Source organism: Hemicordylus capensis, chromosome 6 (assembly GCF_027244095.1).
Source record: "Hemicordylus capensis ecotype Gifberg chromosome 6, rHemCap1.1.pri, whole genome shotgun sequence".
Taxonomy (NCBI): Eukaryota; Metazoa; Chordata; class Lepidosauria; order Squamata; family Cordylidae; genus Hemicordylus; species Hemicordylus capensis.
In genome coordinates this window covers 143,047,254-143,063,680 of record NC_069662.1, presented here as the reverse complement: position 1 = coordinate 143,063,680, position 16,427 = coordinate 143,047,254, and the positions used below count along the sequence as shown (strand labels likewise).

Genomic DNA, 16,427 nt, shown 5'->3' with positions numbered 1-16,427 from the left:
TATATGTCTACATGAAGGTAGTGCAAGAACACTCAAGCAGACTGTGAAGAATTGCTTGGCTTGCCAGTGTAGCAACGTGAAGAAATCCAACATTTTTGAAGGAAGGGGGGAAAGCTTTCTCTAGTATATGCATGAGTGTGTGTGGGCATGCAAAAATTGATTTAATGTAATTAGAGAATGTAAGTGAATTATCTGTTAAAATGTTGTTTCTTTAATACTTGGCATGTAATTCTTGCTTAGGCTAAATGAATTGCGTACCTGGCATGATGCTGTGGTGATATGAGACTGCTGAAATGATCAGTCTGTGTGAGAGAAGTGGAATTGCAGGTTCACAGCCAGTAAAAAGAGAGCATGATATTTGGGTGTCTACTGATATTCCTCTAAAATGGATGGACCTCCTTCTTTCATAATTCAAACACTGTATAGCAGTATTTTTAGAACCACAGTGAGTCAAGCCTTCTAGATATTTGGGGAGGAAATAATATTTTAATTCCAGATACTGTTTGTTAGCTTCCCTACAACCCTCTTTGTATATGGTTGCTACAAAACTATTTTTGTCTTTAAAAATGATCTCCATAGCAATACAGGTGTATGTACCTCTAATGAACATACAGTCCTCATGGAATATCTTTGCACACTCCGTGCTTTTCTCTGGGAGAAAATTTTTGGGAAAACTTAATAATTTTGCATTTAAAAAAAACACTATACAGAAGTAGTGTGGTGCCAAGCTACCATCAGTGCTTTACTGTTCCCAAGCACATACTTACCTTCTCTAGTGTCTGTGTACAAAGTTCTGCCGCAATTAATTCCTGACTTCCTTTGACTTCACTGTGGTGTGCACTGCATTCTGGGAGAAATATGGCAATCTCTCTACCCATCTCATTGTTTGCACTTCACATGCTTCTTTGTCATCTTTTCCTGTAACTTTTTCTGTGGCCGATGTAAGGGCCAAACTAGTTCTTATTTTTCAGATCTGTGTGTTTAAACATGGATCTGCTCCAAACATATAGAAGTGGTGGGCTGAAGGGAGAATACCTTTGTGCATTAAAAGGGGTGCATGGATGCATGAGTGCAGAAATATTCTGCAATGTGTCTCTCCATAATCTGTTCTCCTTGGTGGTCTTCTCAGGCAAGCATTGACACCATGTACTTGCTTGACTATGAGACAGGCTTTGACAAACTTTCATTGGATGTAGGAGCCAGATAACAGACAGCTGATGAAGTTACTGGAAGGGACAGTAACTTGGTGAAGGGACATTGTGGGGTGGGGAGGGTAAATATGCTGCTCTTTATCCCTTTTACAAAACATACTTGAAATAGAAACAGGACCACCTGGATCAAATAATTTTTTTATTAAACTCTGCTTCTTAATGTCCTAGCCAGGAGGACCGATGACAACACACTTGTATGAAGCGGGGGATGGGGGACAACAGATCCCATACATTTTTAACAACTTAAATTCTAAAACTGCATATCGTATTTTGAAAGTGCATTACTGAAGCATACCCTCCTGAAGAAACTGGAAAATTGTGCACTGTGGGAAAGGTGGAAGATGGGTATCTTCAGTCAATAGGGAAAGTATTCACATTTCTTTCTTTTGGGTTCAGCAAAAGAATTGTTGTTTAAAGTGGAGGTAAAACATTACCTTGAGTAAGAAGCCCCCACCCCCTTTCCCTTCTTGTCTCCTCCTCTTGGGGCACATTCGGATACCTTGCGCTGCTCCCATCACCACTGCCATTCTGGCTTCATACACCACATGACCCAGCAGTACCTTTCCAGGAGCAAAAAAATGACAGTGGTGATGGTCAGGCTAGCAGGCAAGTGAGCCGGTTGCTCCTTCTCAAGCAGGAGTGCTGGTGCCAATGAGTCACAGAAGGCACAAAGCTGGAACAGCAGCAGTGGCAGGTGTCAACTTGCAACCCAGGAGGTGCAGGCAGGAGGGGCCCTTTTCCAGTGGAAAAGGAATGCACAGCCCCGAACTTCCTTTTTTCCATGCAGCAGCAGCAAGCCTGTCTGTTTCCACAGCCCTGCTCCCAGCCAGCAAGCATGTGTGCTCTCCACCCCCCCTCCTCCTCCAAAGCTGCAGTAATTGGTATGTCCTGCCTGCCATTGCTCCCTCCAACATAGTGTCCTCCTTGCCTACTTCAAGTGGCAGCTATCTCGCTTGCAATCTGTCTGCTCCATGCAAAACGGGAAGGAGACCTGTTTGTCTCCATGTAAAACTGAAGGAGGGCTTTCCCAGGAGGACTCGGAGGGAAAAGAGGAGGTAGGAGGCAGTGGTCCCTCTTAATTTTTGTCATCTATGTGTGGAATGAATTTTGTTCTGGGTGGCAGTATCAAGGCACTGTGTGCGCACATGCATTCAGACTGGGGCCTTCCTAATTCAACTGGAGCAGGATCTAAAATTAACTGAGCGGACATCAGAATACTTGTGAGTGTGCACATGCTTTAGAGGGTTCAGTGGTAGGATGGGCATTGTAACAGGGAAGATGAGCAGGAGTGGCAACAGCAGACTCTGGCCCCGGGAGGCGGGGTAGAATTGCTGTGAAGCAATAACTGATTAGCTTTCCCTCTCTGGGCGAAATGACTCAAGTCCCATGCACCCTGGCACCTAGGATTTATTGATCCCAGCTGTGACAAAACCTCTTGGCAAGAAAGACTATGGGGGAAGCAAGCAGTGGGTTTGGGGAAGGTTATTTCTTCTTCTGTGCACTCTTTTGCTATGAGCTCTCCTCTTTCTATATGATTAGGGTTCAGAGGCATGTTTAAACATGCACAAATTACCATGATCACACCGCGTTCTCCTCATGGTATGGTTTTTCCCATAAAGTGCAATAGCTTTTGCTTGGGGATTGTGGGAATTGTAGTCAACAACATCTGGGAATCCCTGTTAGAGGGAACACTGTCTACCACTATAACCAGCCTCTGCATTTGCTTTGCTTAACATCCAGCCTGATGAAGACTTCTGGAGCACTTGAAGATTTGCTGCTTGCAACTTGGTGTCGTTTTTCTTGGTGCTTATAAAGGTGCTTTTAGACTGTAGGCTTTTGGCTTGTTTCTAATGGACCAACACAGTTCCCATTGATTTTTGGGAACCTAAACACACTGGCTGGTAGTCCCTCAAAGCCCAGTTCATTAGTGGGGATGTCAGCCGCTGTGATACATTCTAAAAGGAGGGACTGATTCCGAGTAGCTTTGGATGTTGCATGTTGGCAGTTCCAATTTCCTAAATAGCTTTTCCAAAAACCAACTCGTGGCTGTTGTTGGTCATGGCCATAGGGGAAGTTGCGTTGGAAACTTGTGTAGGATGTACTTCATCTGATGTAGCAAAGTGAGTAAGAGGGAGCTCTCAGCAAGTCTCCCATCTGTATAATCTGGAAGTTAAGACTGACAGTTTGAGGTTTGTTTCAAAGATTACAGTATTGAAATAATATATGGAGTACTTATTTAAAAAGTGCACATATCAAGTAGTATTGTTGGAGGTGAGAAAATGTCACTTGAGTATAGTTGCTGTTGCCTATCCTGAGCCCTTGGGGAGGGATGGGCTATTCACTAGCCATCCAATAGGTCAATTGTTTGGAACAGTTCAACATGTTTTACTTCTAGGTGTGTAGGAAATTAAACCCACTGTTTAGGCTGCCCAGTGACTTAAATGTATGGTTGATATTTACTAGAGCCTGGTAAAGTAAAGTAAAATGTGCCATCGAGTCAGTGTCAACTCCTGGTGACCACAGAGCCCTGTGGTTGTCTTTGGTAGAATACAGAATGGGTTTACCATTGCCTCCTCCCGTGTAGTATGAGATGATGCCTTTCAGCGTCTTCCTATGTTGTGGCTGCCCGATATAGGTGTTTCCCATAGTCTGGGAAACATACCAGCGGGGGTTTGAACTGGCAACCTCTGCCTGGTAAATATAAAGTGTGCAGTTGAGTCCTGGTGCCCACAGAGCCCTGTGGTTGTCTTTGGTAGAATACAGGAAGCGTTTATAATTGCCTCCTCTCATGCAGTATGAGAGATGATGTCTTTAGCATCTTCCTATATTGCTGCTGCCCGATATACAGTAGGTACCAGCGGGGTTTTGAACGGGCAACCTCTGGCTTGCTAGTCAAGTCATTTCTCCGCAGCACCATTAGGTGGGGGTCGGGGTGGCCCTCTGCCTGGTAGGTCATCTTAAATATCTCCAGAGCAAGGATGTCCTGGTACAACCACCTGACCTCTCTCCAAGGCAGGTCTTGACAAATTTCTGGGAGCCAGGGTGCTTGGACATTTACCCATGTTGCCTAGACCAGGCTATTCAGGAGGTAGTTATTTAATAAAATATTTCTGTTCCAGGCAGCTCTGCTTCTGTTCAAGTACACTAATTGTAAAGGGGATAAAGATAAGCCCATTGACCCTTCCCTCCCCTCCCCTCCCATCACAATGTCTGTTACTAAGTCCAGTAATTTTGCCACGTGTCAGTTGTCTGGCCCTTAAGTTTTGGGCTGGCTCCTAGATCCTTTTTCCCCCCCAGTGCCAAGGCCACCTCTTAGCTTCTGTAATTAAAAATTATTCTCCTGAGGAAGAGCTTTGAGCTCACAATATGTGATCTCAATGGATCACAATTGAGATCTTCTGATAAATATTGGTTTGCATCATTTTGGTGTCGTCCCCCCCCCCGTTGCGTCTATAAATACTCAGGAGAACATAATGCTAACATTGGACTCTGAAACTTATCTAGCAGTTAACAGCTCGGGAAGAGTCTACAAGCTATCTAATGTGAGAACAGTACAGGAAAGAACACCCACCCGCACCCAGGGGAAAGCTATCCTTGGCTGTTTGTGACTCCACAGACTAGACAGAGAACAGATTACAGGAATGGTGTCTTCCAAAGGAACAAAAAGTACTTACTTCACTGCTAATGTGTCTGTGCTGGTAATTTTCGCATGGATCCATCTCAGGAGTGTGAGGAATCTACCGTGCATGTTTCTACTTTAGTTTAATGGGGAGCTAACATGGATTTTGGATATACTGTATGCAAACCTTACTGTGGTAGAATAATATCAGCAGAAGTCTGCTAAACTGTACCCACATTGATGATAATGCTGTATCTAGCAACAGCTGACAAGATTTTTTCATAATTTTGCAACAAGGAAGAAGTGTCTACAAAGTGGTTTGCCAAACTACAATTTTAGTCTGGGTATTATTTTGCAAACAACTGTTACTTTTCCTCTTTAAGCTATACTAGGATTTCCCCCCAGAAAATGATAAAAAAGGAGAATAGGTTTTTACCCTTGGTACTGCCTGCAACTAAAGTTTGATCTTCTTTTTAAAACGTTTGCAGTATTAAGGGTTAAACCCTTTCTTCTTGAGAGTTCTCTGACTCCACCCAAAGAAGGCTGTTGATACAAATGCTTGAAAAAGGCGAGGTTGCTTTTGGTTTTACTCATGGCAAAGATGACAAATACAGTGGTGTGGTAACCACAGCACATGTTTTGACCTGTTTGTGTTTTTTTTTAATTCTCCCGTCTGCTGGAGCAAAACTTTGGCAAACCTGTATGGTATTATGTGTTGTTCTCAAATAGCTGCTAAGCACATATGCTTTACCCCAATGTGGGAAAGTTTCTAGCTAACATTAATTCATCTAAGCATGCACATACACAATCTCTTAAAGCAAAGTGGGATGTCAGTAATTGGTGTACAGTAGTTTGAATGAGGCAAAAAAGGTGTTGCCCAGTGCTAAGGTGCACAAGGAGAAGCTGAGTAGCATTTTTTAGGCTAATACCTAATTTAGCTGCTTTATGTGGGTTTAGCCCAATTCAGTATAAAGTGATAAACAAGTTGATAATACTGATTTGATTTTTAGTGTAAGACAGAGTTATACCAGCAGTTGTACAAAGCCATCTGTTCTGCAGTTGGACTAGTGTAGAGATTACTTCTCTAGGGGATTGACTTGCTAGTAGTGTCAGTGTCTGTGGTAGTGCTGCCCCAGGATTAGAGAATGTGCCACACAAGGCATTGTGGGGTGTGTGTGTGTGGTTTCATGCATGCATACGCTGGGGGTTGGGAAGAAAATCCCTGCCAGTGGTGGTTTCAGTGAATTTGCATGCTTGTAGAATTACAGGGATGTTTCTGTCCCATCTTTCTCAGGCAATCCTATGGAAAGTAGTAAACGCAGTTCAAGATGCACTACTATAAAGTAGATGCATGGTGCATTTAATAAACTAATTTAGCATATTTTGTAGCAGCAAAGCATTTTGCATTAAGGGTTCTGCATAGAGCCCTTTCACCCATGCATTTGTTTTGATGTGTACCTAAAAGTGCAAGTGTGAATTCAACAAAGGTATGAGAGCCAGTATGGGGCAGTGGTTAGAGTGTAGGATTGGGACTGGGGAGACAGTTTCAAACCCATGCTCAGATATGAGGTCCATTGGGTGACCTTTGGGAAGTCCTTCTCTTAACCTAATCTGAATATCAGTGTTCAGGTAAAATGGAGGGAGGGATATGTCCATTTCTTTGAGTTTATTGAAGGAAGAGAGGGATAAAAATGTAACAGATCAATGAGTGCCTGTATTGCCCATCAGAGACCCTCCCTCTTTTTTGGACAAACCTAGGTCATGTATTAGTTCTGAATTTCCTAACTTGTTCAGCAGTGGAACTGTCTGCCTCATAGTAGGTTTTCAAGCAGACTGGACAGCTGCCTGTCAGAGGAAGCTATTGCAGATTCCTGCCCTGAGCAGGAGGCTGGACCCTTCCAACTCAAATTCTCTTATTCTAAGTGTACTTAACCACTCAGTGTGCATTCAACAGGGAGTTGCCACCAATGAGTGAAATAGTCATTAGCCCCATGAAACAGACGCAACATTGCCTGTGATGGAGGCCTTGGAATTCTTTTAAAATCGTGAGGCACCCATTTGGAGAAAAGCGAGCAGTATCCATCCTAGAGGAGGGTGTCTGTCTTCTGTCACCTCCTCTGCATTGTTGAGTGAGAAATGGAACAGGTTTTGTCTTCCAGCTGCTTTTTTGAATCCAAGCACATGGCAATCTGCTGGAGACACCAAATGCTGAAAGATCCTCCATTTGGCATCTTACATTCTTTGCTTGGACCAGTGTGGCATCAGGCTGCCAGTTCTTATTCTGAAAGCCTAAATTTAATAATGATAAGCGACAAAGGGTATGTCCAAATCCTGGAAAAAATGGGCTTGAGTCATATTTCTATCCCTCTGCCCCGACTCTGCAGTGAAAGCTGCCAATATTGTATTGTACTGGAAAGTAGCTTCTGGCTACCATGTGCAGTGACGCAAGCAGCCGCCAAGCAGAATTCCCGATAGCAGTGTACCTAGCCCTCTGGGTCAGATAAGCCTTCTAGGTAATCAGCACTTATCTGAGAGGAATGAAAGGGGAATGTGGGTAGAAGGGACTGAAAGGAGCCAGTGAGGTTCAAAGAATCTACAGTACGGAGGAAATTAAAAGTGTGTGTCAGCTGTGGCTGTGGGAAGGCATGAGGAACTGAATATAAATAAAGGGAAGTGAATGCAAATGCTGTGGGGATTTTAGGATTTGACTAATGGGTGGGGGAAGATTGGAGAGCTAAATTACTCCAAATCTGTCTTAAATTTCCAAATCTTGTTTTACAGGTTTCAGCACTGTGAAAATAGATAAAAAAACATATCTAGATAGAATGAAGTGAGGCAATTAATTTACAGCCAGGCAGATTTTTTTAAAAAGAGTTTTGGCTGCTGTTTTTCTGCTACAAACAGAGACAACCCGAAGAAAGTGTTGCCTGCCTTGATTAGGTTTTCAGCCATCTCCATTAGGACTTCAGCCTGATGTTTTGCCTGGGATATAGATGTTCCTATATAGTGGGGTGTTCTGGCCTAGTACATATACAAAAGGCATGATTCTCCCAGTTGTGTGCTGGGAAGAGCATGAAGCTGCTTGGCCTGTGATGCCAGTCAGGTGGCATCAGATAGAAAAGACCACTTACTTGAAGTTGTAGTGCAGGTGGGGTAGCAGGAAGTTCTCACAGAGGCCCAGTAGGAGGATGGCCAAATATAATCATCTTAGGCACCCCCCTGCCGTCCTGCCTATCCCCTCTTTTCACTGCTTGGCCTCCAGTAAGGTGAATGAGGACTTCCAGTCTCCACTTGGCCTAATAATGACCAGTGTAACGGGGAATCCCAGATGCTGTTGACTACAACTCACACAATCACCAGCTGCAAATGGCCTTTGACCATTGCAGCTGGGGATTATGGGAGCTGTAGTCATCAACACTTGGAATTCCTATTACAGGAAACCCTTTCCTAAATAGATATTTGACAGTGACAATTATTTTTATTTTATTTTAGTTATTTATTGTTAAATTTATACCCTGCCTTTCATTAAGAAAATCCCAAGGCGGTTCACAATAAAATTTAAAAACAAGATTATAAAAAAGACACCTTAAAATATTGAGCTAAAAATATAAAAACAAATCTGATTTAAAAAAAAATTAAATTAAAACACTAGCATAAAAACAGTACAATTATAACAGATAATTCCAAAATATGCTTTTTAAGATCATCATCCTGGACAACTGCTGGAGTCTCCCCATTAAAGGATACTATTGGTAATAAAAATAAAAAAGTTTGTGAATCCATAAGTCATATGACATTTATGAATATAGCATAAGATGCTGATAAATAATGAGTATTAGGAACCAGTTTGCTGCTGAACCACACTCGTCTGAAAAAGTGTTGTTTGTATTTTATGTACTCTCTTCTTTAACTTTGTAGCCATATGACCCTGATCCAGCTGTAGCCATGGTTTAAAAATTGTATTTATGACCAGCCAGTCCTGAAGGGTACAATCTGATATGCATCTTGTTAGTAACAAAAAGGGTGTATAAGACAGTATTGGTGTTTGGATCGTCATCTTGATATTGGGATACATCAAAGATTAAGGCCCATACTACCTGATGTGGTAAATGATAGACACACAAGCCCTATTCAGAGGTTTGTTTTAAAAGGCATGAGTACAGTCTTTCAAAAGCATGCCAGAAATCCCACTGGGCACGTAATTCACCCCCTTGCAGGTTCTGCTCATGGTTCCAGCAGCATCTGTCTGAAGAGGCAAATGCTATAACTGTGATGGCAGGTGTTTCTTATTTATTTATTTACATTTATATTCCGCTCTTCCTCCAAGGAGCCCAGAGTGTTGTACATAGTTCTTTGATGTGGTCTCTGTGCTCTACACGATTGGGCTTTGCACCTGCACAGAGCCCTTGTTGGGGTTTTCCAAGCTAAATTCCTTCTATAGCATTTAGGCAGTAGCCTCGCCCCCTCTGGTGATATGCGGCTGCATGTGATTCCCTCCCCAGTCTTTCTTGGTCTGCGGACAGTCTGACTTCTCTTTGAGTGGCTCCAAGCCAAACGCCTTTTTCAAAGTAATTATCCTTCTTAATCTCTTTCTTAATATTTTCTTTCTTTCTATTTTGATTTTGTTATCTCTTCTCTCTGTTAGTTAGCTTTTTTCTTTCCATTGTGTCCCCGCCCCGCCTTTCGGGGCTCAGCGTTTCCCCCCCGAATTCCTGCATCTTATGGCCAACAAGGTCGTCTTTAAACTGTGTGTCAGCTGCAGGGCTAAGATCCCCTCCACAATTGCTGCCTCTTTTGCCTCGGCGAGACACATAAAGTAGACACCTGCACAAACTGTGTGAAGTTCACCAAACAGGCTAAGAAGAACCGAGCCTCCCGTTTAAGATCTTGGCTCTAGGGGGAACAGGCATTGAAATCTTCTGAGGCAGCCTCTCAGCCTTCTACTATGCAGGTAGTGGTCAACACTTCCTTGCCAGGCTCGGGCTTACAGCCCCCTATACCTTCTACCTTGTCCGACGCTTCAGTGCCTGGACCCAAATTGCCTTCAGAGCCTATGGCTCCTACCTTGTCCTTGAGATCGACCATTCCCACCGTACCATCCGTTCCCACTGTACCGTCCACTTCGATCCCAACAACATTGAACCCGATGGTCTCCACGGCATCTCTAGCCCTAAAAAATAAGAAGCCATGACAGGCTTCAGACACCGAACAACCTCTTAAGTGGAAGCTTCCCCCACTGCCTGAACCTCCTGCCAAAAAGAAAAAGTGCAAGTTAACCTCTAACAAGCTGCTTGAACCCAAGGAACACAAACAAAAACAAGGGCAGTCATGGAAATAAACCAAGGCAAAGACAGAAAAGGGGAAAACTCACCCGTGGCTGGTACAGAAAGTGTATTAGAAAAATCATTTATTAGAATATAACAGCTGAAAATATATACTGATAACCAACCGAACAATGGTTGGAAGAATGATAACTAGAACCAAAGATAGTGGATAACAACTAATACTTAGAACATAACACCAACCACAACTCGGCCTCCTACTACTACCATACCTCATTCATAGTCCACTGCCACACAAAGACCACCACCTCCTCCACCTAGATCAACCTTTTTGCTGCCACCAAGGATTCCACCACGAAATCACCCAGCCCACCCTCCAACCTCTACTCACTTTGACACTAGATGTCAAAACCTCCCCGAGACCACAAAGGACCTTGGCCTGCCTACCCTCGTTGAGGGTGACTCATCTAATCAACAGTCTGACTATGAAGATCCTGATATCGAATCATCTCATTTGGATATGGCATCTCTTGGATCATCTCCACATGAACTCTTGTCCGACCTAAAACCCAGTTCTCCCTCGGAGGACAATAAGATTTATGCAGACTACATTTCTCGCATGGCTAACTCCTTGCGGAGTACAGCTCTCACAACAGGCCAAGGCAGATTCTGATCCTCTTTTTAGTCTTATTGAGGCAGATACACGCACTCCTGTGTCTCTTCCTATGAATTCCGCCCTCATGAACATCACAAAATCTTGCTGGTAAAAGCCATCATCTCTACCCCATCCTACTAAGAAACTCGAAAGTTTTTACAGAGTCCATACCCAGGATGAACAGGCTGGTAACTTCCTTCTTAAACACCCGGCTCCTAACTCTGTGGTTGTTGAGTCCTTCTTCTCCAAAAATAGGGGGTGCCCAGCTTCCACCCCACCAGATCAAGAGGGTAAGAAGCTAGATACCTTTGGCAGATGTCTCTACGCTATCTCCACTCTGCATCTTCGGATCACCAACTACCAGGCATACACTGCTTGCTACAACCATTTTCTCTGGGAACACCTAGCCCCCTTCCTAGACCATCTTCCTCCTGACAAGAAAGACCCAGTTAAGGTTTTCCTCAGGGAAGCAGCCCAGTTAGCAAAGCAGTAACTTCATGCAGTTAGACATTCCACAGAATGCGCTTCTTAGCCACCTCCATAGCTATTCATAGACATGCCTGGCTACGCTGCTTGGGTTTAACCCATGAAGTTCAAGCACGTATCGAGGATTTACCGTTTGAAGGCGAAGCCCTTTTTGGAGAAAAGATGGACGAGACCTTACAGAAGGTCCAGCGCCTCCGCAATATCGCACACTCCATGAGCTTCCAGTCTCCTGCCTTTCGCCCTTACTGGCCTTCGTGATGGCAGCAGCACCAATTCCAACACCCGCCGAATCAGACACAACAGCCTGATCACTCCTTTTGTGAGCCTAGATATCAACCCTATAGAAAGCGTACCTCCTTTCCTTCTAGCCGCAAATCGGCACCCAGATCCAGACCCTTACCTGCTCTCCCAAAGAGACAGTGACTCCCGGCCTCGCCTCAGGTGGGGGACCCATCTATCTTCCTTTCTATCAACCTGGGTACACATTACAATGGATTTGTGGGTCCTCACTATCGTAAGGATTGGATACACAATAGAATTTTCAACTCCCCCTCTGTTCAACTCTCTGATTGCTAGTACACCCACACTCGCTCTCCTCTCAGAGATTGAGTCCCTACTTGACAAGGATGCAATAGAACTGGTACTAAACCCATCTTCTCAGGGTTTCCACTCCACTTACTTCACTCTCCCGAAACTAGATGGTACCCTGAGACGTATTTTAGACCTCCGCGAACCAGGGTCGATTTGATTTAAATCAAATGGATTGAAATCATGATTGAAATCACTAGTCAGTAAGAATAGATTTAAATCATGGGTTTTTTTAACATAAAGACTCATTCTTGCTGGTATAATCTTAATATTTACAACCAGATGAAGGTTTCATTTTTGGTCCTTTTCTAGATAGAAAAATTGCCCAAAATAATCTTACAGAAACCTTTGGAAGAGCATAACATTGTGAATGGATTAATGGAACTCATTTACCAACAAATTTAAACATTGCATATATACAGCCTCATGCTACATAATTAAAAACTAATCCTTATTTCATGATGAATACCTTTGGACTATAATGTATCTCAAATAGAAAACTATCTTTAGATAGATTTTTCCCCTCAAAAAGCATTTTAATTTTTTTAAAAAACCTGATTTAAATTAAAAAATCTGATTTTTTAAAAAAACACATTGATTTTTATCCACCCTGCCGCAAACTCAACGGATGTGTTACTTACAAACGGTTCAGAATGGTCACCATCCCTACCATCCTAACTCTCCTTCAGAGAGGGGCTTGGTTCGCCTCCTTGGACCTGAAAGATGCCTACTACCACGTAACCATCCGACCCCAACACCGACGGTACCTTCGCTACACAGTGGCATGAAACACCTATCCTTCAGTCTAGCCTCTGCACCAAGGATCATCACAAAATGCATGACCTCAATCATCACCTACTTGCAACAACAGGGGATACAGGTTTTCCCATCTTCGATGACTGGCTCCTCATAGCAAACAACCCCTGGAATCTGCGGCACACCTTAACAACCACGGTCACTCTTCTGAATGCGTTGGGCCTCCAAATAAACTACGCCAAATCCAAACTCACTCCATATAGTTTTTGGACCTCCTTTTGACTCCGTCCAGGTGAAACTCTATCTCCCAGACTGGAGGATTCAAGCAATCCTCTCCATTTCAACAGAGGTGCTCTCTTGCCCTTGCCACACAGCAAGAGTTATTCAGCAGCTCCTAGGTTACATGGCTTCTAAAACACATTCTACCTAGGGGTGTGCACGGAACCGGTCCGGCACTGGGGTGGGGGGGTTCCAATAAAAACGGGGGGCTCTACTCACCCCTTCCAGTAAAAAAACGTATTTCTTGTACTAATTGGGCGGCAGGGTGCCGCCCGCTTCAATCTCCTGGCGCGGGCTCCTTGTATCCATCGGGGCGGCAAGATCGCTCCCAGTCCCTGCCGCCCCCTTCAAGTTAAGTCCCCCTCGGCTGGCGGCCACCCCCTGAAGTTCCCCAGAGGTCCCCCGCCACCCCCTTCTTTCCAAAACTACCCCCATTACCAGAGGACGGCAGGAGAACTCCCTGCTGTCCCCTTCCCCCTTGCCGGCTGGGCTGCAAATGGCTTCTAGGAAGCCTTTTGCGCGCGTGCGCGAAAGGCTTCCTAGAAGCCATTTGCAGCCCAGCCGGCAAGGCGAGCGGACGGCAGGGAGTTCTCCCGCCGCCCGCTCGCTAAAGTAAGCGCTTACTTTAGCGAGCGGGCGGCGGGAGAACTCCCTGCCGTCCGCTCGCCTTGCCGGCTGGGCTGCAAATGGCTTCTAGGAAGCCTTTCGCGCACGCGCGCGAAAGGCTTCCTAGAAGCCATTTGCAGCCCAGCCGGCAAGGGGGAAGGGGACGGCAGGGAGTTCTCCTGCCGTCCTCTGGTAATGGGGGTAGTTTTGGAAAGAAGGGGGTGGCGGGGGACCTCTGGGGAACTTCAGGGGGCGGCCGCCAGCCGAGGGGGACTTAACTTGAAGGGGGCGGCAGGGACTGGGAGCGATCCTGCCGCCCCGATGGATACGAGGAGCCCGCGCCAGGAGATTGAAGCGGGCGGCACCCTGCCGCCCAATTAGTACAAGAAATATGTTTTTTTACTGGAAGGGGTGAGTAGAGCCCCCCCTTTTTTATTGGAACCCCCCCACCCGAACCAAAACCACCCCGTGCCCGGACCGGTCTGGAGGCCTTTAGAATGGCCTCCGAACTGTTCCGTGCACATGACTAATTCTACCTCATGCGTGTCTCAGATCCAGGGTCCTGCAACAATGATTCCTTCACAGCTTTCATCCTCAGACTCCTCAGCTCGCCATCAATGGATCCCCTTACAGATATGTCGTTCCCTTCTTTGGTGGAATGACCCCAACAGCCTCATTGCCGGCTTCCCATTCCATCCTCAATAACCCCAATTCATCCTTGCTACGGCCACATCGGAACGGGGCTAGGGCACCCACATCTTCAACCTCCATCTCCACGGCCTATGAACCACAACCGAGGCCTCTCATCACATCAGCTTTTTAGCACTCCTAGCAATCTTCAAAACCCTGAAGGGGTTTCTTCCTCTTGTCGCTCATTCCACAATAGTGGTCCAAACCGACAACACCACGGCAAAGGCCTATCTGAACAGACAGGGAGGTACGTTCTCTCCTACCTTGCTACGCCTCTCCATCAAACTTTGGCTGTGGTGCATCCGGCACTCCATCACCCCTGTGGCCATCCACATCCAGGGCAAGACCAACATACAGGCAGATGCCCTCAGCAGGATCGGCACTATCTCCCACGAATGGCAACTAGACCGACTGACACTGAACTCTCTTTCGCCACTCAATGCGCAGTGCCATCTCTATGGCTCATGGATGGGTTTAGGCCGCAACTCGCTGGGCAACGCCTTTGTGATCCCTTGGACGTGTCTCTCAGCCTACCTCTTCCCGCCCATATCCTTGATCCCCAGAATCCTGCAAAAGATTGTCCAAGACCAACCAGAATGCATCCTCATCACCCCTTGGTGGCCCTGGAGGCCTTGGTTCCTTCACCTCCTCCAGCTCTCCAACAACCTCTACAAACACTTACCAGAGATTCCTCATCTTCTCACCCAGCAGTCCGGGTGTCTTCTCTATCCTGACTTGCCACAACTTGGTCTCACTGCATGGTGGATCAGGCCTTCTTCCCACTAGAACTCTGAGTCCTCTCGGCGGCTCACAAACCTGCAACAGTGAAATCATATGGTCACAAATGGAAACATTTTCTCAAATTTCTAGAATCCAATAATGTTTCCCATACAGAGGTGTCTGCTCAGCATATCTGCACCTGTCTCCTAGCCCTTAAGGAAACTGGCCTGAAATCATCATCACTGAGTCCATCTGGCCGCCATTGTCGCCCATTCCCCGTTATACTCTCGATCCTGGTTTCACGACCCTGTTATAAAAAGGTTCCTAAAAGGATAATCTCACTTATATCCAGATTCTCCTGTCATGGCTCCAACGTGGGACTTCAGCTTAGTATTTACATGCCACATGGGACCTCCCTTTTAACCTCTGCCCTCTGCTTCAGTTGACTTACACTCATGTAAGGTTGCCTTTCTCGTTGCTATCACTTCCGCCAGGCGTGTTAGTGAACTTAGGGCTCTCAGAGTAGATTTACCGTATCTGACTTTCCACAAGGATAAGGTCGTTCTGTGTACAGACATCTCCTTCTTACCCAAGGTTGTTTCAGCCTTCCACCGCTCCCAACCGCTTACCTTGCCATTCCCCCCCCCCCCCGCCCCAATCCAGAGGATGACCCTCAACGCCGCCGCCACACGCTGGATATATGCTGTGCCCTAGCATACTAAGTTCATTGGACTTCTGACTGGCGTATCTCCCAGTTCCTTTTCCTCACACACTCCAGGCCTAATAGAGGTGCACAGGCCTCTTCTCAGACTATATCTTGTTGGGTCGTATGTACAATTAGCTTATGCTATCAGATCGTGAAATGACCCCTTCCACCCTCGATCAAGGCACATTCTACAAGAGCCATGGCAGCCTCTACAGCCTTTGACAGATCCGTTTCCCTCAACGTCATCAGCCAGGCCTTCACTTGGGCATCACAGCACTCCTTTATGCAACACTATGCTCTAGATGTTCATGCCCACAAGGATGCCTCCTTTGGCACAGCAGTGTTGCAGTCACTCTTCGCCTGATTCCTGCCTCCAGGTAGGATTGGCACAGGGTGCAGCTTGCTATGCGCCCAGTCGTGTAGAGCACAGAGACCACGTCGAAGAACGACAGTTTGCTTACCAGTAACTTGGGTTCTTCTAGTGGTCATCTGTGCTCTTACACGCCCACCCAACCTCCCCTCTTTAGTCTTTTTCATTTAATGGACTCAGAGACTGAGGAGGGAATTGTGCACAGCCGCATATCACCAGAGTGGGCGGGGCTACTAACTAAACTCTATAGAAGGAATTTAGCTTGGAAAACCCCGACGAGGTCTCTGCGCAGGCGCAAAGCCCAATCGTGTAAGAGCACAGATGACCACTAGAAGAACCCAAGTTACAGGTAAGCAACCTGTCATTATGTTTCTCCTCACAACCACCCTGTGAAGTAGGTTAGGTTGAGAGAGAGAAGTGACTGGCCCAGAGTCACCCAGCAAGTATCATGGCTGAATG

General features: G+C 45.7%; 1 protein-coding gene across 6 annotated transcripts in view; it reads left to right on the top strand.

Annotated features, from left to right (window-relative positions):
* Positions 1-16,427, top strand: part of ABI1 (abl interactor 1) — a 146,564-nt gene that overhangs the window by 10,268 nt on the left and 119,869 nt on the right. The window lies entirely within an intron of this gene.